This window comes from Mytilus californianus, unplaced genomic scaffold, assembly GCF_021869535.1.
Source record: "Mytilus californianus isolate M0D057914Y unplaced genomic scaffold, xbMytCali1.0.p SCAF_9, whole genome shotgun sequence".
Taxonomy (NCBI): Eukaryota; Metazoa; Mollusca; class Bivalvia; order Mytilida; family Mytilidae; genus Mytilus; species Mytilus californianus.
Window position 1 is genome coordinate 86,333,622 of NW_026262745.1, and position 14,346 is coordinate 86,347,967.

The 14,346-nt window shown below is 33.1% G+C and overlaps 1 protein-coding gene across 1 annotated transcript in view; it reads left to right on the plus strand.

Moving 5' to 3' along the window:
• LOC127714015 (BTB/POZ domain-containing protein 6-like) overlaps window positions 1–14,346 on the plus strand; it is a 160,064-nt gene that overhangs the window by 112,860 nt on the left and 32,858 nt on the right. The gene's annotated exons all lie outside the window — the stretch shown is intronic.

Consider the following 14,346-nt stretch of genomic DNA (forward strand, 5'->3'; position numbering starts at 1 on the left):
ATCAATTTGTCAAACTGAATTGAAATTAAAGGATTTTTATCCATATTTGATAGACGTTCTGTAAAAATGTTCAATTTTAACATTTATGGCTGAAATAAGCATTTTTTAGCCCTTTCCATTTCTATGCCTGAGAAGCTAGCTGACTTTCTCTCTGACAGGTTTTCGTGTATTGATATTTGTGTTTCGAGGCTTATTTCAAGTTTCTATAATCACATGGGAATCCTGAATCGAGAAAAACATGAGAACAGTAGATTATCACAGAAAAAATGTGCAAAATGTTTTGTATTCCTGGTCCTGGTCTAATGGCCTGTTTGGAGGATAAGAAATGTAAGGAGCTATGTACATAAAAGTTGAAGTCTTTATAATTTACAATGATTGCTGTACCTGTTTCCTTTCATAGGACACCCTTTTTTCTTCTGTGGGATAGTAAGTGGTTCAAATATATGCATATTTAGACTAAGATTACACGCACATTTTCCACTGAAAAGTGAAAACACTTTGCATCAGACTTTATTGTCTGCAAAAAAGTTAAATGCAAGAGTCCTATTGCACTCAGACTTCTTGTATCATGTCACCTTATATTAGCATGTACAAATAACCAAAAAGAAACAAATTTCTATTTCCCATAGCTTCTATGCATTTTCATATGTAATTATGTGTTACAGCCTAAATTGACCCTAAATTATTTTTCCTCTAACATGTGGTATGCTACTTGTAACTTTTCTTTCCATTTAAAGTACATTAAATGTACATGTATATGAAAGAATTATTAATATCAAAATTACTTCACAGATTTTAATTTGGTAGACAAAATTACAATTTTATAAAAGCCCACCCTTCATTGGAAAAACAGACTCAGTTATATTGACTTTTGAAGAAATGTAATAAATCTGACACATCAAATGAGTGTTCAGCTGCTTAACATACATGCTACACTTTAAATTAAGGCGTTCAAAAAGTATTTTTTTGTAAAATTTAAATTTTGTAGGTCTAAATCTTGATAGTTAAACTTGTTAGATTTAAACGTAAATAATAGCTATATATAGACACCCTAGTTTCTAATATAAGAATGACCATATGGTCTTCGATATATATTATATTGCCATGAAACTTGATAAACTGTCTTATAATTCCGTAATCTTAGTTCAAGCCAAGTTTTATATAACTGTCTTATAATTCCGTAATCTTAGTTCAAGCCAAGTTTTATTAAAATTAGTCAAGTCTTTCTATCCTATTAGGTCCGGGGACAGAGTTATCGTCCTTTGATTTTCGTTGTCTACAAATAGAAACTTTAGTTTGACTGAATCAAATGTTATCAAACTTATGTACAATGCTTATTACCACAAAATACAGATCAAGTTTGAATTTTGGTGGTGTCACTTAAACCGTTCTAGAGTTATGCCCCTTTACAAATGGAAAAAAATGCTGATTTTTTGTTTCCGTACTGTAACGTTGACCTCTACCAAAATGTATGAAACTTATACACAATGCTTATTACTACACAATACAGATCAGCTTGAGTTTTGGGGGTGTCACATTTATTGTTCTAGAGTTATGCCCATTTACAAAAGGATAAATTTCATAAATTAAGTTTGCTAAAACCAAATTTTATGAAACTTTTAAGTGATACTTATTACCACAAAACTCGGATCAAGTACAAATTTGGATAGCGTCACTTTTACCTTTCTTCAGTTATGCCCCTTTATAACTTTATATGATATGCAGGGGCTGCTGGAATGTTGCTACATAGAAATGTAAAGTTCACAATTGGGAAGCTGAAATCATCTCTTTTGTCGTAAAGTTTTGTTTTCAACCGACCCTCATTGTCAATTTCTAGATGTAAGTCAAGATTTGGGGAAGACTTAACTGTATCTGTTGTATCCTTTATCTCTAGTTCGATGGGATAGATGAGTTCAACGTAGTCAACAAATTTTAAATTATTTAGTGAGAGAACATCATCTTTATAGCGGAAAGTAAAGTTAAAGGATATTGCTAACTTTTTTTCTTTCTTACTACATCGTAGATACAAGTATCTTGTCTTATGGAGGGTTAAATCCTACTCTGATTCAAACAAAAAAATCTCTGAAACGGACATTATAAAGTTACTTGATTTATTGATTGACAACATATTTGTTATGTTTGGAGGACGTGTTTTTCAACAAACAATCGGCATTCCAATGGGAACCAACTGTGCCCCTCTTCTTGTCGACTTGTTTCTTTATTCTTATGAAGCTGACTTCATATAAAAACTTTATAATGTCCGTTTCAGAGATTTTTTTGTTTGAATCAGAGTAGGATTTAACCTTCCATAAGACAAGATACTTGTATCTACGATGGCCATTTGTTTTATGAAACAAAGCAATACCAACTCTTTCAATTTGTCTTTTAGTTTGGAATGGGGAATTCTAGTGTAAAGTGTAGAAAAGTAAAATGTTTCAATACTATTGCAAGATGAAAGAGCCTTAGATTGTGTGTACTCTAAAATATCTTTGGAATTTTTTAGTATCCACATCTGATTCACTCCACCAATAGAATAGGCAGTTTCACAAAAATTTGAAGCCCGGCTTTGCTTGCTGATGAAGTTGATGTTAATAATTTAGAAAGAGGTTTTGTGGAGCACTTGGAAGACCCAGCAATATACCGTTGTTTGTAATAGCACTTATGTAGTTTCGGTATCAAATACAGTGATGGAACATCCAGTTCTTCCTCTTTGGTTGAAATAAGAACAGAGCTATTATCCAGGATTTCCTCTTTAGTAATTGTCGTGGGGGTATATGTTGAGTTTCCATGTGAATTGTCAATACCTAGTTCATTTATCAAGCAGTTTATGTAATGTGATTCACACAAAAACGATGTTGTTTGGGGCTTTATCTGTGAGGACAACAACATATTTGTCATGGAGGTAGGACAAGTGTTTTGCAACATTTGCAACATTTGCCTTCAAATGGGGTGTATAAGAACATCAATATTATTGTTTACATGTTTTATGGGCTATTTCTGACTGTGTGTATTTTCATAGCCAGAACGGCCATTATCTCCAGAAATTATTGTAATGTTTTAATACAAACACTTTTCAGATCATCGGAGCCATAAGGGCCCCATAATTATGAGCTTATGTCATTACTTGGCGTCCGTCGTCATCCGTCGTCGTCGTAAACTATTTCAAGAACCTTCTCCTCTGAAACTTCTGTGCTAAATACTTTCAAATTTTAAGTAAATGTTCGTTAGGGTTTCTAGTTTATAAATTGTGTCCGAAGTTTTGATCAATTAATAAACGTGGCCACCATGGTTAAAAATAGAACATATGGGTCAAATGCAGTTTTTGGCTTTTAACTCAAAAACTAAAGCATTTAGAGCAAATCCATCTTCCCTAGCGAAGGGTTACGATCCACTCCCCTTCTCTCCACCCTTGGCAGATTAGGCCAACATTTGTAATATCAATGTTGCGCCATCTATATGTTTATTAAAGCCACGCCAATTCCGAATACATTATTCATGACAAATGGTAGTACTTGAACTCTCTATGGTGTGGAGGTGAAAACACGGTAGCGTCTAGAGACTACAAACTTGGTGAAGCAGGACACGAAAATATACGTTGACATTCCAACATTTGTGCAAGAAACATACACAGGAACTTCTATTAGTTGATTAAGAACATTTAAATTGTCACTTAATATCGTCGTATGTTTTTGGAGGTAAAGGCTTCTTGGAGGTTGCACAATCAGCACAGTGCAATTGTTTACATACATCTTTCAATTTTTTCGTGATCATGTTTTAGGCGCTTTTTGATTGGATGCAGCCACTTACGACTACAACCAATGAAAATCATTACCTCTTGGATCCAAAATTCACTCTTAATCAGCAAAAGGTGGAGAGAAGGGAGTTGATCGTAACCCTTGGCTAGCGAAGATGGAGCAAATCTGACATGGGGTAAAAATGTTCGGTAGGTCAAGATCTATAAGCCCGTTGTTGGGTTGCTGCCACCAAATTGGTAATTGTCTCGCCGTGACGGAGTCAAAAAGCGAGACATAGGTATGCTGTTCCCGGCGGCGGCGCGCGGCGTTAACATTGTATTTGTTTGTGATTAGGTCTGGTTTATGGTAACCCGCAAGTAGTAGGTCAATCATATTTTGTAAGCAGTTGTATAAGCATTAGCACTGATGCATGATAACACTAGTGAACAACTGTGGGTCAAGATTCAAATTAAACATTTGTTAAAGGGTCACCTGATTTGTACATAGGGAGTTTTTACAAACCTCCAATTAAAACAGAGGAGGACTATTTATCACACTTCGGAAAATCTATCTCCTGAATAAAGCGTAGTAAAAATTGTCACCTTTGGTTTGGTGGTGATTTTAACCTTGGTGGAATAGATTGTAATAATTACTTTATAAAACAAAAGGCATAAAACTCGAAACAATGTCAGCAACTAATAGACATATGCCAAGACAACTATTTAGACTGAGTTGTAACAAAACCAACACATTACACAGAAACATCATCCATACTTGACCTCTTTTGTACTAATAACAGCCCCCTAGTTAATAAAACTGAAGTTATTCCTGGAGTATCCGATCACAAAATTGTTTATATTGAATCCAACTTAAAACCTAGAAGTGCAAAAAACCACCCAGAAAATTTTCCCTATACAACAAAACAAATACTGAATAAATTAAAGAAAAGCTAAATAACATAAACCTTTACAATATTTCAAACATAGAAAAGCTTACAATGGATGAACTTAGGGACAATTTTAAAACAAAGGTATTGGAAACCATGGAAGAGTCAACTCCAACGGAAATAATAAATAACACAAAACAGAAACTACCATGATGGTTAATAAAGAGAAATAATCACTGATTAGAAAAAAGAATAAATTGTTCCAAAAAATGAAAAACAGACTCGCACAATAAAATTAGTAAACAGTACAGGGACACAAAGAAACTACTTCAGAAAAGGACAAGAAAAGCCTATTGGACATATTTCGAAAACATCATTTGTTACGACGAAAGCTTACAAACTAAAACACGCTTGTTTGCAGATAACTGTGTTTTATACAGAAATATAAAAAATCATCAAGATTGAACCATCCTACAAAATTTCATAAACTGCCTAGCCAAATGAAAACAAACTTGGGGTATGCAATTCCACCCAGAAAAATTTAATATCTCACTATAAGAAGATCACATTCACCATTCAAACATGACTATGTACCTGTATTAAAAGGCCACATTTTAGAATCCGTCAACACTGGAAAATATCTTGGTATCACCTTATCTAACACCATGTCATGGGATACCCATATCAACAACATCACTGAAATAAGATCTTAGGCTTTCTAAAAAGAAACTTAAAAATAAATCAGGAAGAAACACAAAGTTTGGCTTACAAATCCATGGTACGATCAAACATAGAATACTGCTCTTCCGTTTGGTCATCTCACACCCAAAAACAAAAACAAAAACAACATTGAAAAAAAGTACAAAGAAGGGCAGCAGGCTACGTCACCTACAGGTACCATTACACCAGTAGTGTCACCTCAATGATTGACCATCTTGAATGGAGGTCATTTGAAACTCGTAGAAACATCAATCGAGTAACAATGATGTACAAAATCTCACACAAACCTGTTGCAGTAGATCCAAACCTTTACCTTTTATCACAGTCAAAAACACAAGATTCACCAGTTCACTTCAATACCAAACATTCAGCTCAGAACAGATTACTTCAAGTACAGCTTTTTTCCATTCACAGTTGTGCTGTGGAATTCACTTCCACAAAACATCATCATTAATAACTCTCTGGATGAGTTTAAAATACTGATCCAAATTCAGTATATTTAGATATCTAACCTGTTTGTAAATACGTAAAGGTTTTTTTTTTTATTTTTGCACAAAATTATTTTTGAATTAATACATTCATAAAATAAAAATAAGTGTCTGTTTGCGATGCGCCGACGTATAATCATTAATGTGCTGATTGATCGTCGTACGATGTAGATGTACATGAAGATGTGCAACTCATTCCCATGGAGATTAGTTGGCCCTGCCCCCTCAGTCATGGTCTGTTGACTTACAACTTGCTTAGTTTACATGTATTAGTTTATGATTAGGTCAGTTTAAGGGGAACCACTAGTGGTAGGTCAATGATATTTGGTATGCTGTTGTATAAACATTGGTTTATCTCATTTCCGTGGAAATTATTTGGCTCCGCCCCCTAAATCATGGCCTATTGAAAATTTTGCTTATTTTACATGTATTTCTTTGTGATTTAGTCATATCAAGGGGAACCATTAGCGTTAGGCCAATGTTAATTATTATTCAGTTGTGTAAGCATTAGCACATCTAATTTTCCACGGAGAATATTTTGCCCCGCCCCCTCAGTCATGGTCTATTGACTTTGAAACATTTGCTTAGTTTATATATTTATATGTGATTAGATCAGTTTAAAATGAACTGCTAATGTTGAGTCGATGATATTTGGTATGCAAATTTATTTGTTTTTGCAACTCTTATTTCCATGGAGATTATAAAGCCCCACCTCTTCATCATGGTTCATTTACTTTGAAACTTTTACATAGTTTACAAGTTAATGTTTGTGTTTAGGTTTGTTTAAAGGGATAAGTCAGTGGTATTTGGTATGCAGTTGTATTAAAATTGGCACATCTCACTTCCATGGAGATTGTTCGACCATGTACCTTCAGTCATGGTCCTTCGACTTTAAATATTTGCATAACTTACAAATTAAAGTATTGCTATTTTAATTTCATCATTTGCATTATCAAAATTACAAAAATGCGAGCCATATCTCTGTGATAACAGTTTTTTTTAAGGAAGTTTTGCAGTTTTTGGTTATTATCTTGAATATTATTATAAATAAAGATAAAGTGTAAACAGCAAAAAAGTTCAGCAAAGTATGATCTATAAATAAGTTTAATATGACCAAAATTGTCAATTGCCCCTTAAGGAGTTATTGCCCTTTAAAGAGAATTTTTCACAATTGGTTCATCTAGTTTGCTTGCCTTACTTTAAAAATCTTCTCCTTTGAAACTGCTGAATCATTTTCAGTCAAACTTGGGCTGAATGAGTTTCAGAGTATCTAGTATAAATTCTGAATTTTATTTCCTTGTACGTAAAGAAACATAGCCACTATGGTAACATGGAACATAGGGGTAAAATGCATTTTTTTTTGCTTTTGAAGTAAATATGACAGATACAAAGAACATTAAAATAGGATTTTTCAGCCACTCATAAATATACATTGAAAAACAAAAATAATCATAGATGAAAGATTTAATCAAAATTACAGGTGAGCGCTTCAGGCACTTGAGAGCCTCTTGTTTTTTCACACTAACTGTTTGACCCATTTGACAAAAACAATGAGACGAAGGACATATATTTTTTTTTATCCCTTGATATATTTATTCAAACAATTTCAGAAAAAGTATCACTGCAAGAGATTGAAATTCTAATTTTGGGAAATTTTGGGGTAATATGTGACATCTTTATCCCCCTTTTTGCAATATTTTGCAAATAAATGAAAATTGTTGCAACGGACACACCAAAAAGAAATTAAATTAAACCATTGTATATCCTGTATATCAAATCTATAGAAGATACTGATTAAATACATAAGCACATATATGACAAATAGTAAGCTTAATTTGTAAAGAAAAGGGGAAGGCAAAATTAATGAGGTTTATTTTTTTTCCTAACTATATATTGCTACCACAAGTGAAATATATAGACAGAAACCCGGACTGTTATTTCTTCAATAAGGGGTTCATGCAACTGAATGCATCTGATACAAAAAGCTCAATTACTATTTCAATAAAAGTATGAATAGACATTTGCAAATCACCTTTCAAAATTAATTTAGAGATTGAAAAAATTGTAAACACTATATTCATTTTTATATTTTCTTATATACATATATGATGTTTATAGGATAAAAAATAAAATAGGAACGTACTTTAAATCGTTTTGTCTTTATACTTGCCAAAAATGTACATGTGCTGACCAGTAGTGAATGGTAGAACGTAATCAGGGCATTACGTCATAGTGAGTAAACTAGTAGACAATCATGTCATTATTAATTCCACCAATCCCACAAAATTCGATGAATATCGTTTCATTTCGGCTTTCAGTAAGCGTTCTACAAAATAATTTGTGTAGCAAGTCAGGAATATGACAGTTGTTGTCCATTCGGTCGATGTGTTTGAGCTTTTGATTGTGCCATTTGATTAGAGATTTTCCGTTTTGAAGTTTCCTTGGAGTTTAGTATGTAGGATTTCAGTAAATTTTTTAATGCATTAAGTTTAAATTCAGCTTTATATGACAAACATTTTGTTTTCTAACAGCCAAATAACAACATCGATACAGAGGTGCAATACAAAAATACAACATGCAAACAACATGCGTATTACAAACAAACAATGTTAAATAGGCACAGTTTTGGCTCAGATTTAAATCTAGAGGCATCAAAGAGCCTGTGTTGATAACCTGCATCTTTGGCAATGGCTACTTTTTTTTTTTATAAAAATCATCATGAAAGGGTAATGACTGTATAAAGTGTTTACTGACAGTCATGTTGACTTTTTGAAGATCCTGTCCTGCTTATGATTTTTTTGTTTCTTTAAGGTTTTATATACATTTGTATCATTTATAAGATATAAGGGAAAAACTAAAAAAAAAAAAAAAATGGTAAAAATTATAATTCCACTCACCAGCTGTCGACTGAAGATTTCAAAAATTGAAAATAATCAGCAAAAATGATAAAAACAAATTAGTAAAATTGTACATTTTGGAGGGCAATAACTCCTATTAGAAATCTTCTGACAGATTTGACATAACAAGACAGCAACATGGTCTCATTTTTCTAAACACATCTGCCCCTGTAATTTTTTTTCTATTCATAGCAGTTTTCAAGATAATAGACTAATCTTGTAGTTTACACCATATGTTATATTTTTAGCCATGTCCGCCATGTTTGTTTGCAGACGGGATCATCGGACAAAGTTTCCAAACTAGATATCTGATTGGTGATTGTGGCAAGTTTGGCTAAATTTGGCCAAGTAGTTTCCGAGGAGAGAATTTTTGCACAAGTCAACGATGACAGACGCCAAGTGATGAGAAAAGTTCACTTGATCATTGGGCAAGGTGAGCTAGGCGGACATGGCTAAAAATAGAACATAGGGGTAATATGCAATTTTTTTCTTTTATTTTGAAAACCGTTAGGAATATAGAAAATTTGACGAGCAGAAATTTTTAGAATGTTGAGATCTACCCATTGTGCTTAACGACAAAACTGTCAGACGACTTCTTAACAGGGTTAAATATTGCCCTTAAATGACAATTTTTTTTCCATTTTTCCCTATTATCTTGAAAACTAATAGACATGATAGACAGAGAGAAATTTTAAATTGCAAATATGATCAACAAAACATGTTTTACAAATAAGTTGCACCGTCGAAATCGTCAGCCGACTCCTTATTAGTGGTGTTGCCCTTTGATGACGATTTTTACGATTTTTTTGCGTTTTTGCCTGATATCCTCAAATTTATAATAGATGGATAGAAACTTTAATGAGCAAAAATGACCAGCAAGACAAGATCTACAATTTAGACAAACGGGGGAAATCGTCCGACGACTCCTTATTGGAGTTAGTGCCCTTTAATCACGATTTTCACCTTTTTTGGGCGTTTTGCCTAGTATGATAAAAAAATATAATAGATTAATAGACACTTTAAATCACAAAAACGACCAACAAGTCAAGTACTACTAACATGTCAATTTTTGGCGATAAAGTTAGTAGACTGCCTCTCATTTTAGAAATGATTGCCCCTAAATGATGATTGTTTTACCCTCTTTTCTGTTTTGAGCAAAAACGAAAGAAGATAGAGACTAGATGATCAACAATTTTATACAAGATCAACAAAACAGAGATTTTTGTCATGAATTCTCTATTAGTCTACAATGTTGGTGAGTGTCCATGTTGAATGTGCACATAGACCAAGGTGTGCGACACATATTTTTAGAGCCTTTAGTTTAATTTTACCCTTAGGCAAAGGTATAGCGCTTTTGTAGCTGTATAAAAGTTATAGTGAGACACTCAAGATGGAGCACAACAACTCAACTCACTGTAACATTGTATTTTTAAGATGGTCCAAGGACTGGTTCAATCAAAATTCTTTCGGACTGAGTCTTCCTACTTTAGGAATAATATTGGTGTTGCTTCGCTTTAATAGCAATTAAACTTTAAAATTGAACTGCAATTGATAGTTCATCTTTAATAAATACTTTCCTTGCAAGAAAGAATTAAAAATTTATCTACGGTAAACTGACGCTCATACAGCCATATTTATCTTCTTGAACATTCTGAATTTATATAAGTAAGATCAGTCTTTTTCAGCTCTTCAAAGTGTATGTTAATCGGCAAATATTTGGAACAGATTGCAATAATTTTGATAAAAAACATACAAAAAGAAACTTTTGAAATACATGTTAACAACTTATGGATATAACCAGGTGAAACTACAATACTCTGGAATTAAATATTGATACTATCAATCAGAAGGGTATTTGTTAAGGAAGCTAAAAATGTTGAGAGGTTAAGGAAATCATTTTCAAGAAATTTAATTTAATGGCGGGAAAAAGGCTGACTCGGACTATTACCTTGTATTTTTCATTGCTATCATTTGGATCTCAAATCGTAATAAAAGAGACGTAGAATCTGCTTAAATTTTGATAAATGGCTACGTGATATGGGCTTTGCTCGTTGTTTAATGTCGTACGGTGAACAATAGTTGTTTATTTCTGTTTCATTTGGTCTCTTGTGATGAGACGTCTCATTGGCAATCACATCACATTTTCTTGTTTTATGTTTTATAAGCTATTGCAGTCTTATATTAAAAGAAAGGTTCATTTTACCCTGTTTCGTAGACTAAAACCAAAGGAGTCCGAACATCTGACAATAGTTCTTAAGCATGACATGACTACATAATTAAATTATCACTTTCCTTCCATTACAAATTAGGTTTTTCCAAGAAATTATTAAGGAATTTAACAATAATGTCCCAATAGCAATTGGCTTAATAGTAATAGACATAAATTTAAAAGTGTTCTTTAACGTGTCATGTTTGGCTTGAACGCCTACTCATAAAGCGCAATGTTTGTATAATGGTGCTACATGTCAAATCAGGAAAGCTTGCCCATCCGGAGCAGCAAGGGATCATTATATTTCCAAATAAGGTGATACATTTCATGTGGAATTCTGCTTTACAAAATAAAAATAGTTTGTAATTTTTGTGCATTCGAAGCTCTTTTTTGTATTAAGTTTCATCAGATATAGTTCAGCGGCTAAGTCCCATATTTTGGCACAATTGATTACTTTATGAAAGCACTTCGGACGCATGAAATTATTAAACGTGTTTAATTTTTTACAACACTGAATTAATACATCTGCTGGTGGACTATCAGTCCCGGAGGGTATCATCAGCGCAGTAGTCAGTACTTCGGTACTAACATGATTTATAACAAACCTTTCTAAAGTTGTCCGTTTATAAATTTAGAAATTAAGGTTTCAATTCCCTAAGACAAAATTGACCTAAGATGGATTTTGGCTATCTTTTAGGTATTGTTGTCACCTGGCTCTTCTAATGTTTTGGTACTTATACATCCTCGGATTTCAATATTTGGCGTTGAGTGTTCCTGATTAAGGTAAATCCAGAAAAGCGCTTCAGACGCATGAAATTATTTAACGTGTTCTTTTTAATTTGTTTATGGTAAAAGCATGAAACTTTGCACAGCGTTAGTTATGATGTTCATAAACAAGCTTGGATATGAAGCCATCTAAAAAATTCAATATTTGCCGCTTATTTCAAAATGGCCGCCACATGTAAAGAGGTCAAGAGGTCAAGACGTATATATTGATCTCTTTATAGAAAAAGCATAAAAAAAATTTGTACAGTGCCAGTTATAATTTTAACAAACATGAAACTTTTGCACAATGCCCTTAATAACGCTAACATACATTTTTGGATGTGGAATCATCTAAAAAAAATCTATAATGGCTGCCAATAGTCAAGAAGATATAAGTCAAATATTTTGGTATAATTCATTACTTTCTAGTTAAAGCATGTAACATTTGTCAGTGTAACTTATAATGTTTATAAACATTTTCAGATATAGACCCATCAAATGAAATATCAAAATGACCGCATAATTCAAAATGGTCGCCAATAGTCATGAATCTAAGTTCAATTTATTGATATAATTAGCCAATTTATAATAAAAGCATGATACTTTGCAAAGTGTTAGTTATAGTGTTTATCAACACTTTTGAATTTAGAGCAATCTATTCAAATCCATAAGAAGATTCTGTACCCCAGTCATTGTTTTCTTTGGTTAGTATGATTCAGTCTGGACACAACATTCCGGATCGTATATTTTCTGGGTCGAAATTAACCATAGCACAACTTCTGATGTATAGTTTTTCAAAGAAACAATCCAACCGTCAAATGAAAGAACATAACCCCCCAGTACGTGCTTACTTAGGAATCATGATCCACTGTAAGACTAGAAAATTTTCTTCAAACTAGTACTATCTGTTTTCTATGATAGATTGTTAGAAATTTCTACTTTAATGGTCAATGATGCTTGTCATCGTTATATCTAGGAAGGTATGTTTTGCCCTACCTATCTTCTGTATTCACCTCGTCTGTTTCATACAACATTGGATACAATATAAGCAGCATATCATCAAAAGATTCAATTCTTAGTACCGGTATATCTTTATTCCAACATATTTCGCAGGATGTTCAAGTGGTTTTGCAAACATTTGACCAATCTTAAGATATTTTGAAATGTCAGTCAACGACAATCTCCTTTTTACTTGAGAGTTATTCGAATCTTCCTCAAGCTGTATTAAGATTCAGCAAATCAGATATCCCATCAGTGGACGGAGAACTATCAATGGATATGTCCCATTCCCAGTTGCATCAAAAATGGAAGTAAAATGCCTCAAAGATGTTGCAGAAAATCAAGTTTGAAGGCTGAAGTTGAGACAAACATTCCATGGTCCGCCTATCATACTTAGTTAACTCCCGTTGTTGCTTTTAACCAACCACTTTTCACAATAGTAAAATTAGTACAATGAAAATGGCATTGGGTGCATGCTGAGGAAACTTTGTCATGATATTCGGCGGACTACACATAGAAATGGCTGCATTTAAAGCCCTTGGTAGTTGGCTTGATTAGTGTTGTAGTAAAGCCCAGGTAACATCACCGAGTACAGCAGATTCATTCTTGAAGGCGACTCATGTTACAAAAACACACAGAGCACACAAAGATACATCATGTACACCTTACCGTTTATTGGCAATAACTTACGCCACTACACCGATTCTTTGAATGATGATGAGGTAGTCTTAGAATTGTTTGGAAAGATCAAAAGATATTCGAAAATGTGCATTCCATGTTATTTGCCTTTGTCTTGTTATTCAAGCAAACTGAAATTGCCTTGTACTCCTTTTTTGGTAAATTTGCGGCTTTTGATACAAAATGTTTTGAATATCTGCTTATCAGAAAATATAATAAAAAAAAAATCTCTACAAAATTTTTATTGTACGCATACAAAACTATAACTTGTTTGAATCAGCTACATCATATAGCATCGCCTTCATATCAAACAGACACTATTATATATAGTCATTTCATTTTGGGGACTTTGGACCTGGGACTTTGCCCCTTTCCCCAAAATGATGGAGATAATTTGCTTCATCATTTTTAAATTTTGCTTTTGAAGAATATCTTATTATATCATTTTGGGGCTTTTGTCCCAAAAAAAACAAGTTTGCCCATATCAAATCTATACACATAATGACGTGGCTCTTCTAAAAAGAACTATAGACTATATTCTGTTCATACTTTGAACGACAAAATTATTTTATATCTCTACCTGTGTGACGTTTACATTCTGATCAACTAATGTACGTCAAACGCGCGATTCTACGTCAGAGTTAATGTTAACCTTACCATGTGTCTGTCAGGGTAAGGATTCTGTCCCAGTACTAAAAATCTTTCAATCCTTTATGGGTGGATTTAAAATCGAAAAATAAAAAAGCAATGAATGAGGTTGTTAAATTTGATATATGCCTTTTTGTGCTTCTTTATTAAATATTTGTTTGTTTTTATAGTGATGAAGATTATAACACAATGTTGACTGTTGTACCCCTATTTTTGATATTTTCACCTATTATGTCTGTTTGTTTTGTTCACACATCGTTGTCAATATAATGGAATTTGATGCGACTGTCATACAAGTGAGAGGTTTGGCTAGCTATAAAAC